This window comes from Tympanuchus pallidicinctus, unplaced genomic scaffold (assembly GCF_026119805.1).
Source record: "Tympanuchus pallidicinctus isolate F22 unplaced genomic scaffold, pur_lepc_1.0 scaffold5, whole genome shotgun sequence".
Lineage (NCBI taxonomy): Eukaryota > Metazoa > Chordata > Aves > Galliformes > Phasianidae > Tympanuchus > Tympanuchus pallidicinctus.
In genome coordinates, this window is record NW_026294769.1 from 49,869,402 (window position 1) to 49,885,003 (window position 15,602).

General features: G+C 35.8%; 1 protein-coding gene across 6 annotated transcripts in view; it reads left to right on the top strand.

Moving 5' to 3' along the window:
* The window catches only part of RALYL (RALY RNA binding protein like), a 371,615-nt gene that overhangs the window by 143,485 nt on the left and 212,528 nt on the right, over nucleotides 1–15,602 (top strand). The window lies entirely within an intron of this gene.

Below are 15,602 nucleotides of genomic sequence, written 5' to 3' on the forward strand. Positions count from 1 at the left end.
AATTCTAAATTGTGTTATTATTTGGCAGCGGCCCAGACAGAAAAAATGTTGCAAGGGACTGCATATCCTAATTAATTAGCCAATATGCAGAGTACCTGGACTGAAAATGTTTCCAGCTATAGTCTTGGAAATAAATATTTGTAATGACATTTTGTTGTCTTTTAGCTTTGAAAACAAGAGCCATAATTTTATGGCCATGGAAATGCTTGCCATGAACATTTAGTGCTGAGAACTTCCTTTCAAAATTGGGAAATCTGCTGAGTTTCAATTTGTTCCTGTTGAGTCTAGATACAAATGTTGTAGTTAAAGGTAAATACAACTAATAAGGCACTGGAGTGACTCTGGCTAGTCTTACAGCTTCAGGAGCAGTAGGGAAAAACAAGACTGTAATCAGAGGGCAAAGTGTGACCCTCTGTCCTGACAGACTGGTGTTCAGAAAACCTTCAGGAACCAGTGCCAGGTGTTTTGTGATTGAATTGCTATTGTTTCATGGATAGTAGCCCTGAGGAAAGTGTTTTAAACAAATTACAGCTTGGTGTTCAGTGCTGTTTCCCTTGCTGTTGTGAGTCCAAACAACAGGGCTGCCTTGGTGGCCCTACTCAGAACCTGTGGAGCTTCTCAGCCCAGCAGCTACCTATAGAGTATGGAAGACCAATTAGCCTGAAGGATCCTCAGGAAAAATTAAATTGGAAGTAAAGGTGAAAGTGTAAGAAAAAATGATGGCCTTCTGTATATTCTGTAGCTCTGTTATCCTTCAGCCATAGAGGCCTGGTTAAGACCCCACTTATACCTCTTCAAAACTGGATTGATGTACAAAGCCTTCTTTGTTCAGCTGAATTGTTCTCTTTGTGTTCCCAAAAGGCTGTTTGCATTTGTAACTTTGTTCAAAAACATACTGAAAATGAGTGGAAAGACCTCATAACAGAGAATGCCTCAGTTATCAGGCATCTTTCGTTTCACCAGTGGGTAACGGAGCTGTGCTGCCTTTCATGCTGTCTCAGCTCTTGTTGGTAATCAGGCGGGTTTGGTGCTGCAGGATAGTGTAAAAGTCAATAAAAGGAAGCACATGAAATTAATTGATACTGTTGTAACATCCATAACAGAATACACTTTCTGCATATCATGTAATCTCTGAGTGGTAACAGGGATGGCTTTAACATTGATTCAAAGATTTGATTTCCTAAGCACGGCTCTTTAGGGCATTTGTTTTTCAATGTCAATTACTCTAAGAACGTAAAATTGAATGATAATTTCTTTACATGGTGAATATTTCAAACTTGCTATTGTTCAGCCATCATTATTCTTCATTATATTTTCACACGTAGTGCTATCTCTACAATATTCTTCTAATTTAGATCACTGAATACAAGTTATTTATGATTTCAAATAAAATCTTTTAGTAAGTCAGTCTGTCAGTAGACCAGTCTTTTGGAAAAATGAAAAGTGCAGTGGAAAGAGAGTCTACATTTATCTTTATTACATCTTTATTGCATGTAGTTTATAGACAGTGGTATTTGTGTCTGTGTGTGTGACTGAGGAAAGGAAAAAAAATGTCACTGTGCAGTGACATTTTCTTAAAAGTGCTTACAAATATACATACACAAAAAAAAGAGGAAAATATTTGGAATTTAACAAGGCTATAACTATTTTAAATTAGTAAGAATTCTAACAGAGTAAATTTAGCTGGACATTAGTTTGATATTTGGTTTTGGGAATTGGAACTGCTTGCTCCCTGTTTATCTACATCACAGAAAGGAGCAAAAGGAAAGAGCTAGCCAAAAAAAAAAAAAAAAAAAAAAAAAAAAACCCCTAAGTACTGTAAGAAATAGAGGAAGAAAATAAGGTACTGAAGTCACCATACATTTCACAAGCAAACACCATGTATAAAGGAGCTATACATGTTGCTCCAATCATAATGCTTCCTATTTATTTCCAAGGAAGTTACAACAGGCACAAAGATCATAATAACACTATTCAATAAAGCAAATTATCAGCTACAAAACACTATTAGCTATGTATTTTCAATAATGATGAACAAGAGCCTGCAAGCTGCCCTCGTAAAAATCTGCACCAGTGGAGGTGACCCTCTGTCACTGTTGCCACTCCTGAAATGCAGCACCCACAGCCTTGCTGTGTTCACATCCACTGCTTGGTCTCTGTAAACCTTCAAAAAGCATTCATGAATGCCATTTGGGTGCCATTTTTCCCCATGGAAGTATTCAGTTCCATACCTTTGTTTCATCTGCACTTCTATGTCAGACACAATTTAGTCAGACAGCCCCGTTGTTGCCATCTGTCACATAACAACAAAATGTAATGGAAAAGTGGTGGGAAGGTTAAACCTTTACTGCCATACTACCAATGTAGTATGATATCACTGGCTGACACAATAAAATAAGAAGCATTACATTCAGAACAGCCCTCATAAAATCAGATGTTTTAAGATCAGCTAGTATGCAGAAAGGATGCCGTTTCAGTGAGCAAAACCGAATGAAAACTAGGAACTTCAGATTGAATCTGAGATTATTCAGCACTGAAGCCCACGTAGAGGGCATAATCCCAGCTGCAACAACTCTCAGACCCTGTCGAGGGTCTGGGAGCATCCATGGTACACCCTTCGTATAACATGCTATGGATATGTCTGTGCTTGATGTGCACCAATACTTTTATTGTGCTAGTAGTGCCTGGGATTGGAAATGTGGTGATTCTTGAAAGCAGAGATCTGTGTTACTCCAGTATTATGTTTCTATTTTTTGTGTGTGTGTTCATTTTGTCTTTGAGAGTGAGGGGATCGAGGATTTAATGGTTCACAGTGGAAATACTTATATGCATATTTCATGCAGCAAATCGTTCTGTCTCTATGATTTTATAATGCAGACAGAAGAGCCCAACCTACTGAATTATGGATATCGTGTGTTACCCTTCACCTAAGCACGTTACACTTAGCCAAGCTCGGCAAAACTAGGCCTTTACTGTTGCCAACTTAAAGTCTAGTGGATTTCCATTCTGAAATATTGTTAGAGACTTCATATTTGAGTATCAGCAAATTAATTTGATGGCCGAAGACTTCTGCTGAGGGAAGGTTTTTTTTTCATCTGATCTGATATGCACTCACTTTCTCTGTCATCCAGTTTTCATTGGTATAAAATTCTAATGCGGGAATGGGGATTGCTCTAAGACCACAATTAGATTTTAAATGGTAATATCTCTCAACAGCCTTCGGGCAGTAGTCTTGAGTGGACTTGAATGGACTTCTTTCCAATAGATTTAAATTAATGATGCAGGGGAGAACAGTATAATCTGTCCTCAGGAAAGTTTTTATACACTTCCTTCTTTCATTTGCGTATTTAAACAAAATGCTCTCACCTTGACATACAGAAAGTAGATTAGCAAATGTCTCTCCACCAGAAAACACAACTTTGCCTGTGTAGGTGCTTTTAATTTAATTCATGTCTGTGTCTGAAGATCTTGAAAGGGGCAGAGTTCATTTTTTGCAAATACATTCCTAAAGCAAAGATAGAAGAAGAGCTTTCTTGTTAGAAAAATATGCATACATTTATCTCAAAACGTTGATAGAAATGTTTCTGAAAACGGTAGGCACAGCATTGTTTGTAGCAAGGCTGTACTTCGAGCATTGACTGCTGGATATTAATTGCAAGTTTCTGAGCCAGTGAAGATGGGTTGTTTTCAAACATAAACAAGCAAGTCTTATATTTAACTCATCATTTTAAGACCAGTAATTTGTAAAAATACAGAAAAAGAAAATGTAAGTTCATTATTTAAGTAGAGTTACAGCAGCTATTGGAGAGGTGTTCACCTACATAGCCTCTTCTCCATTAGGAAAGCTTTAAATTATAGGCATTTAACTCCATGTTTTTGTCTTAATTTAATGCAGAATTTCATGCCAAATTTCCTGGGGTCTTTTTTGTTTTGATTTTGGCATGTTTTTTTAATACAGTTTTTGGATATAATTGTTTGGAAACCAAAGCAAAAGTAGTTTGGACTTTGCTAGCATTAAATAAATATTTTACTTGGAGCATTTAAGGCAATTTATCATTTCTATTGTTTGAATTTTGATTTTTTGATTTTTGATTTTAAAAGTGTTACCATGTGACATAATTCTGGAGAAAATTATTAAAAGAATGTATCAGTGTTACTTCTGGCTTAAAACAAACGATCAAACAACAACAACAAAACAAATTTTAAGGTTAGTTTAAATGTGCATTAAATTAGTTGCAAATGTATATATTTATGCTACTAGTGAATAGCTTAGCTCTTCTGAGGACCCATCTAGAGCATCCAGGCCTAGGGGCCCCCTGCACAAGAAAGTTGTAGAATCCTTGGAATAGGTCCAGAGAAGGGCCACTAAGATGATCAGAGGGCTGGAGCATCGCTCCTATGAAGAAAGGTTGAGGGAACTAGGCTTGTTTAGCTTAGAGAATAGAGGAGACCTCTGAGGAGACCTCAGTGTGGCCTGCCAATAATTGAAGGGAGCATATAAACAGGAGGGGCAATGGCTGTTTAAATGGATGGATTGTGGTAGGACAAGGGGGAATGGTTTTAAATTAAAGCAGGGGAGGTCTAGGTTAGATATTAGGAGGAAGGTTTTCACACAAAGGGTGGTGACACGCTGGAACAGGTTGCCCAAGGAGGTTGTGGATGCCCCATCTGTGGAGGCATTCAAGGCCAGGCTGAATGTGGCTCTGGGCAGCCGGGTCTGGTGGTTGGCAACCCTGCACACAGAAGTGGATTTGAAACTAGATAATCTTGGAGATCCTTTTCAACCCAGACCATTCTGTGATTATATGAATATTTTCCACCACTGTTACATTTTAAGTAAACCAATTCTGTGTGAAGTCACCTTTACCATATTGAAAAGTAAAATACTCCTGATATTAACTGTAACTCACTGTTGCAATTTTCTCATGTTTTCCGTAGTAACTTAGATATGAGGATTTAACAGTACTCTTTCAAATAAAATGTACTGCATACATGCTTCTGAGAAGTTAACTTCTCATAAAATATGAACATAAAGAAATGATAAAATGCTTTCAAATAGGTCCTGCAGAAGTTATAGGAGCTTCAGAGATACATAAATGTATAAATTTTCTCACTTTCCTACACTAGAAAAAAAGGTTTTATTTGTTCTGACTGTAAGTGTAGGCATTGTTCTAAAGGAATTAAAGAAAAATTATCTCCTCACAATCAACTTGGGACTCGTAACTGGAAAATGAATAGAAATTGTCTTTGCTTTGAATAGATTAGAAACTCCATCTGAAAGTAAAGATATTAATCCCAATTGGTACCATTTTTATTCTGAAATTTCGCAGTTTATTTATATGCATTACAAATTTTTACTTTACACTGCTAAATCTCTTGCTCTTTTCTGAGGTTGGTTTTTTTTTTTGGTTTTTTTTTTTTTTTTTTTTTGGTTGGTTGGCTTTGGTTTGTTGGGTTTTTTTTAGTATGCTTTTTTTTTTTTCTTCTTTTTTTTTTTTTTTTGCCAAATGAACCCAATTATCATAAAATACAGCAAATGAGCTTATCTTGATTCTGTGAATTTTCTCAGATTCAAACATTGAGAATTTTATCTGATTGCCTGACCAGCTGAAATTTTCATTCCTGGAAGAATTACAAACCACTGATCTGAAAGTGTTGTGAACATTGAAGTCCAAATCAAATCAAATTTATAATTTATAAATTAAATATGTGAAAGATATAGATCTGTCCTACAATTCATCCTGCATGGGATTAAAAATAATTGTGTTCTTATCTGCTAGATTGTTTTCTGTTATGGAATCTGACAATAATGGAATCACTTTACCCCTATAAACTTAACAGCTATATCTGAAAAGATTATCTCATTTATCTGAAAAGTACAAATTGAAGATTAGGACACAAAAGCTATTATATGGAAAATAAACTAATTTGCAAAGTCTCTGGCCTCTACTGCAAAAGTATTACTGGTTTATAGTATTTTAATACATATATGTATATATACTACTTTCAGAACAGCTCTCACATATAAACATGCTGCCTACTTTGTTATGTTGGCCCGATGTCAGAGGTGGATGGGTGGATGTTGGTGGTATGGCAGTAGAAGTTGAGCCTTCCCATCACTTTTCCATTACATTTTGCTGCCGTGTGACAGATGGCAACAATGGGGCTGTCTGACTAAATTGTGCCCGACATGGAAGTGCAGATGAAACAAAGGTGTGGGTTTGAGTACCTTCGTATGGAAAAATAGCACACATTGACATTCTTCACTGCTCTTTGAATGCTTATGGAGACCAAACAGTGGATGCAAGCACAACAAGGCTGTGCGTGCTGCATTTCAGGAGTGGTAACAGTGACAGAGGGTCACTTCCACTGGTGCAGATTTTTACGAGAGCAGCTTGCAGGCTCTTGTTCACTGTTCTTGAAAATGCATAGCAAATGATGGTGACTACGTTGAAAAATATTATTTTGTAACTGATAATTTGTTCTATCGTGAATGCTGTTGTGTTCTTCATACTTGTAGCTTCCTCGGAAATAAATAGGAGGCATTACTCTTGGAGTGACCCAAGTGTATGTGTATACATATACAAATATATGTACATACATATACAAACGTGTGTATACACACATATAGATATAAAATATAATATGCATAAATATTTTCAAAAATACACACAGACCTACATATATAAAACTGAAGTACCTATCTAATCATACTTTGTTGATTGTAATATTTTACTTGTAGTAATTCTGGAAAGTTTCTTAAGGGATACTTCTTTGGAAAATCTAATGTTTTACAATGGCAGCTCTGAAGACTTTGTAATACTTGATATTCTACCATGAAATGTTGACCAAACCTCACTAATATTTTCATGAAAATAAAGCAGAGTGTTCATATCTCTGCTGTTCTGCTGATAAAGGTGATGTTCCATTGTGTATCTCCTCTTGAGGCATAACAAGGTGTTGCAAAAAGCTTTGCCTTTTCTGCCACATTTTCATTTTTTCTGTTTATTTCATCTTGACAGCCTTTTTGCGAGTTCTCTAAGCAGTTCAAGTACATGGGTTAGAAGTTTTTGGGTTAATCCCATTGTGCCTCCATTATTCTGACACTGAAAGAAAGGCATTTAACTTTCTGAGTTAATCTATCATCAGAGAAGATCTGAGTTATTTAATTTTGGTTTTGATTTTGTGCACCAACATGTGGCCAGTCTGGAAGCTCTTTCTATATCCTCTCCTGTGACAGGATAACTAACAGGGATATACTCATGAATACAGTCTCATGGATCACGAGTGCTCCCCAGTTCCCATGCCAAACATGCAGACATGGCACTACTATAGCCATACAACCGTGACTTTAGAATTCTAAAAAGTCATCAAAAATGAGTTTTCAATCCTCTCTTTGAAACTGTATTCCTACTTGCTTTCCTTTTGTGTTTGTAACAGTTGCATTTTTTGAAGTATAATGGTGGTTCTGGCATACTTCATAAAGATCTTGTGGAGAATAATCCTAAATATAAAGAAGTAAATAAATAAAGCTGCTGAAGATGAACGATGAGTCTCAGAAACCTCAGAGCTTCTACAGGTGTAAGAGTTGCTGACATACTGTCAAGCCAGCTATCAGAGAAACATGTTGCCTACTTAATGGAGATAGTGAAAAAAGCAGAGTTCTTTCATATGATAAGAAAAATCTTCAAGTTGTGTCATCAAAATGAAGGAAATAAAAAAGAATTCCCAGTTCCAGTGAATTCATTTTATAAAAGAATATACAGATTGAACAAGGATTTGGATTTTGCATATATGAGATAGCTGATAGATGTGTAAAATTAGTTGATTTTGTTTCCTTTGCATTTTAAAATAAGCTTTCATAAGAGTTGCCACATGTAAATTCAAGAAAGATCAAAGAAAGGGGAAAAAAAAAGGGGGGGGGGGAATGCAGAAAAAAATGAAAAAATATTTCTTTATAAGCTGCTAGAGAAGTAGAGTGATGGAGTGGGTATTCAAGAAAAGCATCAATTTGCAGAATAGTAGCTAATCAGGCAGGAAGGATAAGATTATGGATGATTAGGGACCTAGGCAAAAGCTGCTTATGTCTCTGAAGAAAAAAACTTGAGAACAGATGTAGTTTATAACCATGTCTTCAAACATTGTATCTGACACAAGGTGGCAAGACTGTAAGTAGTAAGAGTGCATCATGATGGTCTGAACATGATATGGGTATGGGAGAGAAAGGAGCAGAGATCTTCGAACTGTGAAGCTGCTTCAAGTTGGGCCAAACCCTAGTCTTATCTGTTTTAGAGCTATACAAAGGCAGCTGGGTACCAGTTTTGCTCTTGGAGGCAGAAAATTGACTCGATGATCCTTATGGGTCCCTTCCCAATGTGGAATATTCTGTGATTCTGTGAAATGTGGAGAAGATTGCAAATTTGGGATGGATATGCCTCCCTGTCCTACCTACTTTACCAGCCCTGGTTGTAGTTAACCTTACCCCATGTCTCCCACTATACTTTTATTTATTTATTTTTTGCCTTGCTCTATCTATGGTTTCTTTTCCTTCTTAGGATAACATCAACATGGACAGTCTCTGAAGCAGCAGAATTCAATGCTGCCTTCATCTGGGTCTCACAGCATGAAAGCACATAGAGAAAAAATGATTTGGAATGAATTATAGAATGGGAAAAAGTTGAAAATGGTTCTGTAACATTGGAGATAGTCACTTTAAAATGAGGAAAAGCCCTGCCTAGGGATAGAGAAGAAACATATGCTTCAGGCAAAGCATTTTTGCTCTGCAAGACTAAATATTCCACTTGAATCTTTCAAACACAGGTTTTACAGCACTGTTTGCTTTGAAAGCTCAGATGGAAATTGATAAACATATTTTGGAAGTCCTTTTGTGAATACAGATCTCCTCCAAGAGTTACATGTATGATTTCTAGTTTGTGTGCAGTGTAACCTGAGTTATAGTCTGTCACAGAAGAATGCAAATTGTTAACAGTTATGAGATATTGTTGCCTATTTCTTAAACGCTCTTTAAACAGATGTATAAATACATTTATGCTGTCTCACTTTTTAAAATATATTCCCTAGTGTCTTTAGTATAAATAGGGCTAATTTTCTGTTGAAAAGCTGCCTTCTTAGCATTTAGTATTCTTCTTCCTCCTTTACCAACAAAATGAGCCAGTATTTAGAAATTCCAATGAAATTTTGTATGGTTTTTAAACCTTACTTATTGCAGCTTTAGATCAAGATGAAAGTGAAAGCAAGAGTACATCTGTTGAGAGTGGGCACAAGTGAAATTAGTCAGATAGCACTTAGATTTCAGCAAAAGGAATGAGGTAAAATGAAAAGTTTTCTATAGTTAACACTTCTGTTGTAAAATGAAATGTTTATGTTTTTCTGAAGTTACAACCTGCTTCTTTGCCTGCTTAATCTAAATTATGCTACTGATGCATTTTTTTTTTCTTTTCCTGCAGTGACTCTTCAAATTATCAATTCCTACTATCTCTGTATTGTATATCAGCAATATTACAATGAGTCACTGTTCTCACCAGTCATCTCACCTTTGGCTTGTGTTCAATATCCGGCTTTTCCAAGTCTGAAAGTTTCATGTTCTTTTTCTTTGCTTCTAATTCAACACACATTGTGTATAATTGCAGGGTAGAGTGATGATTACACTCCAAAGAATTACAATCAAACTTGGCTTGTTAGTGTATAAAGCTCTGGCTGTTAATCACAATCATTTAAGCAGTAGCTAACCCTCACTAAAACACAGATGGCATTTTGTTAGCAATCAAGCTATCCAACTCAGACACTGTAGATGTATTCCAGAGAGGACTTTGTTATGCTTCTCAATACTGCTTCTCTTCTGTAACGCTGAGCAGTGTCTGCTGGGTTTGATACCCTCTCAGACTCTTAGGATGAGCACATGAATACTGTACAGCTGTAACAGCTCATGCAAGTAAAAATGCATAATTTTTTTCCACTGAAAAAGAAGAATTTAACCATACAATTAGAGTGAATACATAAAGGAAATCAATGAAGGAAGAAAAATAAAAAATAAAATAAAAATAAATAAACAAATAAAAATCCGCACTATTTAAGCAAGAGGAGAGGAAGTTATTAAAATTAATACTTAATATATGCATATCTGTACTGAGAAAGCCTTCACAGGCTTGATCAGTAATGGCAATTTGAGACGGTCCCATGTTTGCTGACTGTGAGTCTGAAGGTCTGGTGATTTTGAGTACACTACAGATTTAAAAGACAACTATTTTTTCAAGTGGTAGTGATCTAAATAAAATCTGAAATGCTGTGTATCAAAGTGAACAACAAATCATAGCATCAGTGTTGTATCCATTCCATAGAGTCAGCTGCTTTGTGTGAGTGGGCAAATATTTGGATTGACATCTAGACTCAGATGCATTCTTTTGCTATTGACCAGACATGTTTTTGAGTAGGTGGTATCTCTGCTGCAAGAACAGGAGGAAGTCAAATTCAGATGAATGACTTCATCATTTGCTATTTCAGGGGGATCATTTGTATGACCTAAAATATAATGAAGCTTAAGGAAAAGTGTTGTCATTCTCTCCTTACTAGTCCTTTTCAAAAATATTATTCATGTCAATGAAAAAAAAAATCTTTACTAGGATTTCATATTTTAGAAAAAGTGTTTTATAGGGACCCAGATAAGTTATTTGCAGAGGTTGAAAGATCAAACGCAAAATTCCACCTGTTTCCACTTTAAATTTTGGATAAATGTGAATTATCCATCATGAACTTTATATGGACAAGCACTAAAAGAAACACTTGCCAGTTCTGCAATTGCAGTTTCTTGGGTTTGCTGCATAGAAAGATTTGCTCTCTTTTTGTTCTGGAGTGCCATCTGCACAGCAAAGAATCACATCTACTGAGAAACTATGGCTCCTGGTCTCACATCATATGACAATTCCATGACAGTAGAAAAGGAGAAAAAGTTGTCACAGAGGCCTTTCTGAGGAAGTGCCTTCTACAGCAACATAACATATTTTTGGTTCAGGGAGTTTTGTCTCAGTGCTGTAGCACTGTACAATCCACATAAACATCCTTGTGTTGCTTCTCAGGACTTATGTGCTTTCATGTTTTTCCTGAGCATGGAGCATCAGAAGTGCACTTTAAATTAATTTCTCAAATACTGTTGTGCCTGCATAGATATCTAAAAGGAGTATATTCTATGTCATACACAGCAGCTTTTCCACTTCGAGTAGGCATGTTATTTCTCTGAGGTTCTCAATGAGTTTTTCTCACTTTCTTTAATCTGAAATAAGGATTGATTTAAATATAATATGATTTCAGTCTGGCATCCTACTACCACTCAGAACGATAGTATGTCTTGTCTAACCTTAGCAATCAAGGAACTGAGGTTTTGAGACAGATTCTGACCTTCTTGTAACGTGGGTTTCTACATCAAACAGATTGAAATTCACTTTATTCATACAGTAGCAAGTTTAATGTCAAGTGCTTGAATGAAAATTGAATTAATTTGTTGCTTTCATTAATTGACCTTCTTTGATTTTCAAACTTTACATGTTTGTTTAATCTTAATACCTTTTGATTTATTCATGAAATGTTGCTCTTCTGTGCTTTGTAATAATCTCTGTCTATTCAAGCATTTTTAATGTGATATTCTCCATCCCAAGTTTTTAATGAGATTTTTTATGTATGTATTTTTTAAATAAAAATCGTGGAGGTTTTTTTCTTTCTTTCTTTCTTTTTTTTTTTTTTGTATTCATTAACTGAATATTAGAAAGCATGCCTGGTTAGGAAAATCTCATCAATTTAAGGTTCCAGAATAGGTCACCAAGTGTCACTCCAATAAAAAATGAAATTTGCATGCAATGCTTCGTTTGCAAGGAGTGCTTGTTTATCTTCTCTGGCATTTATTACAGTGATCAAGCAACTGAAATAATCTACATATTATGCAAACCAGTCCTTTTCCCAAGAAAGTTTTCAGGCTTTTTATATTAAGCAGAATAATTAATTGTAAGGCTTTTTATAACCACATGATAAAAAAAATTGGATCTTTTCACAAGAAATTCTTCTTAGTTCTGATATTATGGGCTATGTCACAGTCTGTTCTACTGTGAGTGTGTTTAACAGTATGAAAGACTGCTTTATTTGCTTCCTGGCTAATTGGATTAGTGCCTATTCTACCAGTATAACCACTAAGATGAACAAAAAAATTGGATATAGAAAATGGAGATTTCACAATGAAATAAATTCCTGTCTGAGGAGAATTTCAACAGGAGAGTTTAAAACAGATGGGAAAATAAAGTTAACAGTACCTGTATCTTTATAAACAGGAACATTAAGATATTGAGGGAGGAAATGATTGTTTGTAGAAAATTGTTGAAAATCACAGTCTATAAACTTCTAAAAGGCTCTTTGTATTCTTGATTTGGGAACATCTATTGAGAAAATGTTTCTTCTCAGATAAAATTATTAGTTTTATCTTTTATCTTTATAAAAACAAAAACCACTAGCCTATCAGAAGTTAACAGTTCCCAAATTTAGCTTTTTGCTGTGTGTGTTTAGGTGGTGGAAAGTGTTTTGGGTAACCTTTCTAGAATCAGGCTCCTTTTTGTATTGTGCTTGATGAAAAATTATTTCTACATGAGAACTGTGAATGATGGTGGAAGGTCTTACATAACAGAAGAAAACTTTGCAAAGAAACGGTCCTTTACTATTGTAAAAAGATACTTTTAAACAAAATGCAGAATTTCTGTGGCTTTTAATTACACCCTGGGAAAGAACAACCTTTTTGAAATGGAACTTTAGCAAGTACTGAAGAGCTCACTGTCAATCCATTTAGTCTGCTTTATTTCTCTATGAAGAGGGAGACTCTCCTCTAGAGAGCAATTCAGAGCACCAGAATTGAGCTTCAGCCCAGACTGACTGCAGAGCTTGGAGAGGCAGTTAGGTATGTAAGATGTGGGTAGTGGGAGCAGGCACGTTTCTGCCTGCTGTGCAAAGAATAAATGGACTAAATGGACTAAATGGACTAAATGGAAAATATTCCCTTTTGGTTCTCAACACTCCTCCTCAAGCTAACAGGACTATTTGTCAGAATAGGCACTACTTGCATGAATTTTGCCAATGTCACCCATCATTCAGAAGTACATGTTTGGCAGATCAATGACTATTTCATGAAAGCATCTTTTCTAAGAGCTTTTACATGATTGAAAGCACAAATTGCACTTTGAAAATAACAAATTGTACAGTTAATGTCCTGTCACTGTTGTGCCATTCACCATTCCTTCAATTGTTATAACCTCTCCTTGTGTCTTATCTGAAATGAGATCATAAATTCTCCAAGGAAAGGTCTGGACTGTCTTAAAATAGCACTTAGACAGTGATTAGCACTCAGGGGGGCTGAACTTCAATGGAGTTTTCTGATCTTGCCATAACAATAAATAATCATGAAAGTATGGAAAATAGATCCAGATGGCATTTTGAGATCATATAATCTGTTCCCATACACTGAAACAGGGTTAAAGTATATTTGACGAGAATTACATTGGTATATGTCTAATCTTAAAGACCTCCAGTGGTAGAGATCCCACAACCTCACAAGACAGGTATGTCCCAGTGCTTTAGTGCACATTTACATCATTTCACTATAAATTTTTACTGATAATTGGCATTCCTTGCTGTAATTTAACCTTAAGTTTCTTATCATTTCCAGGGATTGGAGATTATATTATTTCCTTTTGTAGCAGATACCTTTTATGTAATTGAAGTTGTTTCCCACTTGGTTATTTTCACTTGGTTGTGAATTAACTCCAAATAGCAAATCGAAGCAACTGGGTGCTTTAAAAATATTAATCAATAAAATAGACAATGAGGGGAGATAAATAAGTTTGAAGTAAAGGCAGGGTAAAGAAAGCAGAAGAGACACTGATCTTCCTTCCAACCCAGTAAAATTCAGAGTCACAAACAGTATGGATAATTGTTTCACTTGCATATTTATAACAGGAGGTGCCTGACAGTGTTTCATGAACCACAGAGGATATTACGGGCATGGTCTCAAGGGCTTTAGAACTAATGTGGATGTTTCCACTTCATTACTTTCAATGGACAACAGTCTTATCTGTCTGCATTAATGAATGGATACCCCTCAGGAAGACTTGCTACTGGTTATATTCTAATGATTACATAATTAGAGTGCAGAAATAGAAGTGGGTGAGAGGACTGCCCATAGCCATGACCCCTGGGCTCTTTGGTTTGACTGTGCACAAATCTGGCTTTATTGAAGCATGGAAAGATAAACTGTATGGTGTTAGAGAAAGCATCAGAGTGATAAAAATCATTACCTCTTTGTCTGGAATACACCCTTCAGTTTAGATTTTGAAAGAAACAGAAATTTTTGGATGCTTATTTTTCAACAACATAGTCATTCTCTGTGATGTCTGAAATGTAGGTTGGGGATCAGTGCGCAAAGTTGCATGAGTAGCTGCAACATTAAAAATGGGTTATTCCTGTTGGAAATATCCAAATAATTTTGTCAGGACAGTATCTCTGATAAAAGCATATTTTATTTGTGACTGCAATGGTGGGCACCCCACAAGCAGAAGAGTGCACTCACGGACATAGTATGACAGCTTTTGTACCTTGTTCCCCCCCCTTGCTTTCCCTTCTCCCCTGTTTCCCTATTGGCTGGATACTCCAGGTTCACAATCTTATCAAAAGGTTTACATTTGTTAATTACTTGTTAATTCGTGTGTTATCTGGTGTCAGTCAGTGGCTGTCCTGTTGTTTCCAAGATGTCTTAGTACTCTTCTTGTTCATATTGATGTGGTTATTTTCTTCAGAGGCTTTGTTAAACAAAGAGTGGGGAGGGGTGCCAGATCTTCCTTAGTACCTTCTTCAGGCACTCCCTGTATATTTTCATGCTGGCTATACAAAACTTGTTACTAGCTTATATAGGTATGTTGTTAACTATTTAACTTCTCTTTTAATTCTCTATTACTTAGGTCCTGTCTATCCAGCACCAAAAGCTAGTAGTTTTCCAACATCAAGGGGTTTCTGATTTGTAAAGGTATTTATTACATCTAGCTTGCCTTTAACAAAGGCCCAGAAGTTTTTCAGGTGGCTGGGCAGACAAGAGCTTCAGTCTTTGTGCTTTTAACTTACTCCATCTACCTAATCTCTATGGATATATATATCTGTATATATTACTTTACTTATATACTTTATACTTTATATATACTTTATATTGAGTATGCGTTGCTGGTGAAGGTTTATCTAGAGGATAAACAATGAAAATTATCATAGAACCCCAATAAAGTAGAAAGACCCCTGAAAAGAGCTATTAGTTTTAGTTGAGGACCCCAAATGGTAGCAGAGGCCATGAAATTAACAAAATTCTTATCTTGTTCTAATAGAAACAACATTTGATTCCCATATTCCAACATAATTTAAAAGAGATTTTTTTTTTAATAGTAGTGAAATAATGAGTACAGTATAAAGAAGAGTGTTGTTTTTTTGTTGTTTTTTCTCCCCTGAAGTTATGAACAGAAAGTCATAATGTATGGATAGTAAGAACTGAGCCAAAATCCACATCTGAATGGGGG